This window comes from Triticum urartu, chromosome 4A (genome assembly GCF_056163025.1).
Source record: "Triticum urartu cultivar PI428250 chromosome 4A, HENAU_Tu73, whole genome shotgun sequence".
Classification (NCBI taxonomy): domain Eukaryota; kingdom Viridiplantae; phylum Streptophyta; class Magnoliopsida; order Poales; family Poaceae; genus Triticum; species Triticum urartu.
Genome location: NC_141876.1, coordinates 232,105,107 through 232,110,891, shown reverse-complemented (window position 1 = coordinate 232,110,891; position 5,785 = coordinate 232,105,107). Strand labels below are relative to the sequence as shown.

At 43.2% G+C, this 5,785-nt stretch overlaps 1 long non-coding RNA gene across 1 annotated transcript; it reads left to right on the top strand.

The window, feature by feature from the left end:
• Positions 1 to 4,120: 4,120 nt before the first annotated feature.
• Positions 4,121 to 5,464, top strand: LOC147975458 (uncharacterized). Its single transcript, XR_015602040.1, has 3 exons — positions 4,121 to 4,190; positions 4,966 to 5,144; positions 5,229 to 5,464. It is a non-coding gene; the product is annotated as an uncharacterized LOC147975458 (long non-coding RNA).
• The last annotated feature ends 321 nt before the right edge of the window (positions 5,465 to 5,785 follow it).

Sequence of the window (5,785 nt, the reverse complement as noted above, 5' to 3'; positions counted from 1 at the left end):
ATCCGTCCCGGAGGGATCCACGACGGCCCGTCATTCCCTCTGCTGCTCCCCTGCTTCACGCCGCTGCAAGTCCCATGCCGCCGCCGCTGCTTCATGTCGAGCAGAGGACAACACATCAGGGTGCGCTTGCCTCGTCTAGCCGCGTTGACCGACCCTGCGTCGCTGACCCTCTCGACCGCCAGCCACAGCGACCACGCCCTGGGCCTGAAGCCAGGAGCAGCCCAGCAACTGGCCCAGCTGCCTCTTCTCCACTAACTGGGCTTGGCCCATGGTGAGCGCCCTACCACCCATGTCCTGTTTCGGCCTATAGCTCTAATTCTGCCCGTTATGTTTTTTCCTGGTCTGGACGAATTTGTCTAATTTTCCAGAGGCTGCAGTTTTACAGAAAAACCATCTTTGTTCATGCATTTAATAACTCCACAACCATGCATCATTTTAAAATGACTTATATATGTAAAATGCTTAGAATTCTGTCTAGTTTCGTAATATGCCACTTTCATCTATGTTTAAAACGTTTAAAATGCTACTTGTTTAAATTTGCTCAAATAACATGCTAAAATGATTTATTTCATAACTTAATAACCGTAGCTCCATTTTAAATAAACTTTATATGTAAATGGGGTGGAAAAATGCCAAGTTTAACATGGTGCACTTTATTTCCCTGTTTAACAACATTAAAATATGCTTTAGGACAGAATAGTACCAAATCCAAAATATGCTTATGAGGATTTTTTGTTTGGAATTAGTTGTTTGTTGTTCCGGCCTTATTTAAACTTGCCTATATAGGTAGTTTTCATATGCTTCACCTCTTGCCATGTTCAACAACATTTAATATTGTTGGGTACATAAACGAGAGAGAACTAAATAAATGTATGTGGTGTTTCGTCGATATGCAACTCGTTGCATATTGAGCTCCACTTAATTTGTAGTATTGTTTGTTGCACCTTGCCATGCCATGCATATTTAAACCGTACATGCATCATACTTGGTTGTGCATCATGCCATGTTTATGTGATGGTCGTTTACTATGTTGCTTGCTTCTTTCCGGGTTGCTTCTCTCGTTCACTTCGGTTTCGTTCGACTGCGTTGGGTTGTCTTCTTCATGTACTCGTCCTTCTTCCTTGCGGGATCTCAGGCAAGATGACCATACCCTCGATATCACTTCTATCTGTGCTTTGCTAGTTGTTCTCTCTATCGCTATGTCGCGCCACCTACCACTTGTTTATCATGCCTCCCATGTTGCCATGTCAAGCCTCTAACCCACGTTCCTAGCAAACCGTTGTTTGGCTAAGTTACTGCTTTTGCTCAGCCCCTCTTATAGCGTTGCTAGTTGCAGGTGAAGTTGAAGTTTGTTCCATGTTGGAACATGGGTATGTTGGGGTATCACAATATCTCTTATTTTAATTAATGTATCCATATACTTGGTAAAGGGTGGAAGGCTTGGCCGTATGCCTGGTGTTTTGTTCCACTCTTGCAGACCTAGTTTCCATCATACGGTGTTATGTACCTTGATTTTGCGTTCCTTATGCGGTTGGCTGTTATGGGAACCCCTTGACAGTTCGCCTTGAATAAAACTCCTCCAGCAAGGCCCAACCATGGTTTTTCATTTGCCTAACAACCTATAACTTTCCCTTGGGTTTTCGCGAGCCCGAGGGTCATCTTTATTTTAACCACCCCACCCCCCGGGCTAGTGCTTCTCTCAGTGTTGGTCCGAAAAAAGTAGACTACGGGGCCACCTCGGGGAAACATGAGGGCTGGTTTTACTCGTAGGATGTATCATCCGGTGTGCCCTGAGAAAAAGATACGTGCGACTCCTATCGAGATTGTCGGCACATCGGGCGGCTTTGCTGGTCTTATTTTACCATTGTCGAAATGTTTTGTAACCGGGATTCCGAGACTAATCGGGTCTTTCCGGGAGAAGGAATATCCTTCTTTGACCATGAGAGATTCTGATGGGCTAAGTTGGGACACCCCTGCAGGGTTTAAACTTTCAAAAGCCGTGCTCGCGGTTATGTGGCAAATGGGAATTTGTTAATGTCCGGTTGTAGAGAACTTGACACTTGACTTAATTAAAATACATCAACCACGTGTGTAGCCGTGATGGTCTCTTTTCGGTTGAGTCCGAGAAGTAAACATGGTTTGGATTATGTATGAACGTAAAAAGTTTCAGGATCACTTCTTGATCACTTCTAGCTTCTCGACCCTTGTGTTTCTTCTCTTCTCGCTCTTATTTGCGTATGTTAGCCACCATATTTGCTTAGCGTTTGCTGTAGCTCCACCTCATTACCCTATCCTTCTTGATCTCGTGGGTGTGAGATTGCAGAGTCCTCGTGACTCATGGATACTTCCAAACAGTTGCAGGTGTCGATGATACCAGCGCAGGTGATGCTACCGAACTCAAGTGGGAGTTCGATGAAGCTCTTGGTTGTTTTTATGTGTCTTTTCCGGATGATCAGTAGTGGTGCCCAGTTGGGACGATCGGGGATCTAGCATTTGGGGTTGTCTTCTTTTATTTTGGTTCCATAGTCGGACCTTGATTGTACTCTGTATGCTGTATGTTTAACTTGTTATTTGTGTGAAGTGGCGATTGTAAGCCAACTCTTTATCCCATTCTTATTCAGTACATGGGATTGTGCAAAGATTACCCCTCTTGCGACAAAACCACCATGCGGTTATGCCTCTAAGTCGTGGCTGGACACGTGGGAGATATAGCCGCATCGTGGGTGTTACATCCATACACAGGCTGCCCTGAGTTTCTTAGATGACGCCTACCAAGCGCCCCCTTTCCCACAGATCCCCATCACCATCCCCCACTCCCGAACATCACAGCCTAAGCCCGGTTATGCTTCCTGTGGAGCTTGAGGAGCGACTGGCCCAAAAGAGGTGTATTGCGGTCTCTTCGCCCGATGTTGCCGAGGAAGCCGACGACCATTACTGGTGGCAGACACTCAAGCAGCGGGCTAGAGTATGCGGGCATTTCTCGGCCACCAGCTACGACATCGAGGTCATCGACAGCGACGGCCTAATGCGGGCTATGTCATAGGTTTAGTGGCCCACCCCTAACCCCTTGGGTTCAACCGCCGATCTCATCCATGGCCCCTCCTCTGGCTCGCCGTCATCAATTTGCCATCCTACATTGCCATCGAGCCCCTTTTGATATTTCTGAAGGACACGTTCTGCGACAATAGCTTGGGATCCACAACTTCCAAGTCAAACCTCATCAACGGCGACCACGGGGAGGGAACCCTCTCCGGCTCTTGCAAGGGGAAAGTGCCCGTCTGTGACATCAGGGAGGGCACCCGATAGCCGTGCTCTTTCAAGGGGAAGGAGCCCATCTGCGACAACATGGAGCGCATCCAGGGTCCGTGCTCCTCCCACGGGAATGAGCCCATCTATGACAAGTGAGGAAACCCATGATTTGTTTTGTCGTGCCTCTTCACAGGGGGAAACCCATGATTTGTTTTGTCGAGTCTCGTTTGTAGTGTAATAAAAATATGTCTAGTTTTAATTGCTATATCTGGTTGTTTGAAGTATGACTTGTTTATTTCAGTTGTTCACAATGTGATGCTCTATATGTGCAATTATTTATTGTGCAGTACATTTCATCAATCCAGTTTTAAACATACCGATAGGAATGCATATATTTTCTTGCTGTTAAGCCTGTTATAGCTAGAATATGCCTCTTTCAAAGTTTTTTGATTGTTCGGTTGTTTGTAGTTAGCATATGTCCAGTTTCAAATGCTGTCTTTGGTTGTTCATAGTATGCCTTGTTTATTCCAGTTATTCACAATGTGATGTTCTATATGTGCAAGTATGTACTGTGCAGTTCAATTTCATCAGTACCAGTTTCAACAATACCACTATGAATGACTACATTTGGTTGTTGCATCTTGTAGTTAACACGCCTTTCCATTTTTATTTAATAATAACCAGTGTACTTAGACCGGCACAATACCAGTTTGAATGACTATGTTTGCTTGTTGTTAAATGTTGGGCCCGTTGCAGTTAACACACCTTTCCACTTGTTTTTCTTTACTAGCATGCTTAAACCTGCACACTGAAGCTATCTTTTGGAGATTATTTTGTCTACCATGCATAATATTGGTTGATGTTTAGCCTGCTGTGCTTAACATGCTTCTCGATGTACCTACACAGGACAATTTTGGGAACGATTGATGTTTTCCATCGAGGTTAGTTTCATCCCATGGCTTACATATGCTCACTGTTCAGGATACAGGTAGCTGGTACCATATAGGTCGGGGGCTGATAAGGGACTAATTGGTGAATCAGACTTTCAACGAATATATCTGCAACCCATTTATTGTTAGGTTAACTAGGGCCATATGTAGTATATCTGAGGCTACATAGCAACATGCACTGTACTTAATGTCTAAATATGCAATCCTAGGCTACATAGCAACAAGGAAGAGTGCTACATTAATGTTCTGATGATGTCTAGATATACGTAGAAGAGCCGCAACAACAACAACAACAACAACAACAACACAACCATGTTTGGATACTCAACTTAGGTAGAGGTTAGAATTAGTTTCTAGCTCATGACTAACCCTGAACTAACTCCATCCAAAGAGTTGTTTGGATGGCAGGGTTAGATTGACAATAAATGCACTAGGAGAACTAGCTCCAATTAGGACCTCTTTGGTTGGATAGTTTTTTTGGGTGGGTTATAGATGCAACTAGATCAAACTAGCCCTCGTGTTTAGATATACTTTAGGGATATTTGAGCCGGAACTAGCTCAAACTAACTATAACCCATGGATACACCAGTAGTTAATCAGCTGATAATTTGTAAGAATGCAATAAACTCCTTCCGGCCCATAATATAAGATGTTAATTCATCTAATATGTGAGTATATTGGATGTTATAAGATATTATAAAAGAGTGTTGTGCTACATCATTGTGCAATTGTTGTTTAGCTTCTAATATTAACTTGGTGCTTTTAGGTACATATGTCATTGGTAAAGATCCGCGCTTCGACCCTTTCTGTGTATGGGGCAATGAGATATCGATGAACCAGTATCAAGTGAGGAAGCTGATAAAGATTGTTAGTAAAATGGGTCCAAAGATGGAAATTAGACTATTTGTTTACACTTTATCCAAGACAACAGGGAACTACAAGATGGTAAGTAAGAACTCTACAACCTTCTTTTTACCGCCCATAATGAGTTGTGCTAGATAACAATTTCTGAATCTTTTTCCTTTGCAGTGGTTCCCAAAGCAGTTTACTTAGGATTACCTCTCAAACTACATGATTGGTGGGCATGCAAAGGTTAAAGTATTTCTACCAGAACACGATGATTATCTAGATGTTTTCATGAAGAACGTGAAGGATGGGCGGTCGGCCATCACAAGGGGTTGGACTAGAGTCATACATGCCTTCTGCATGGAGGAGGGCACAATATATGCATTCTGCTTCCCCTTGTTCAACAACCAAAATGTATTTCGCCTCTTTCTTTACCGTCTTTAATAGTACAAGTATACAACTGTGGTTCATCATTCTTTATTTGGTTCTTATGTTATTCTTGAACATATGTACCTATGAATCGAATAATGCATTGGTTGTTTGAACCTGATGGATATGAATAAAGCTATAGCATACATTCACATTCAAATTCAAATCCGGTACAATTTTAAATAGAAGCAATTAAATTATGGTGAAATTACGCTCTCTAGGTCGTTACAGCACATGCGGTTGGTAAAACACAAACGTTTGCGATATACACCATAATCTGAGACGGTTCACAGAGCAGAAACGTGTGCAAG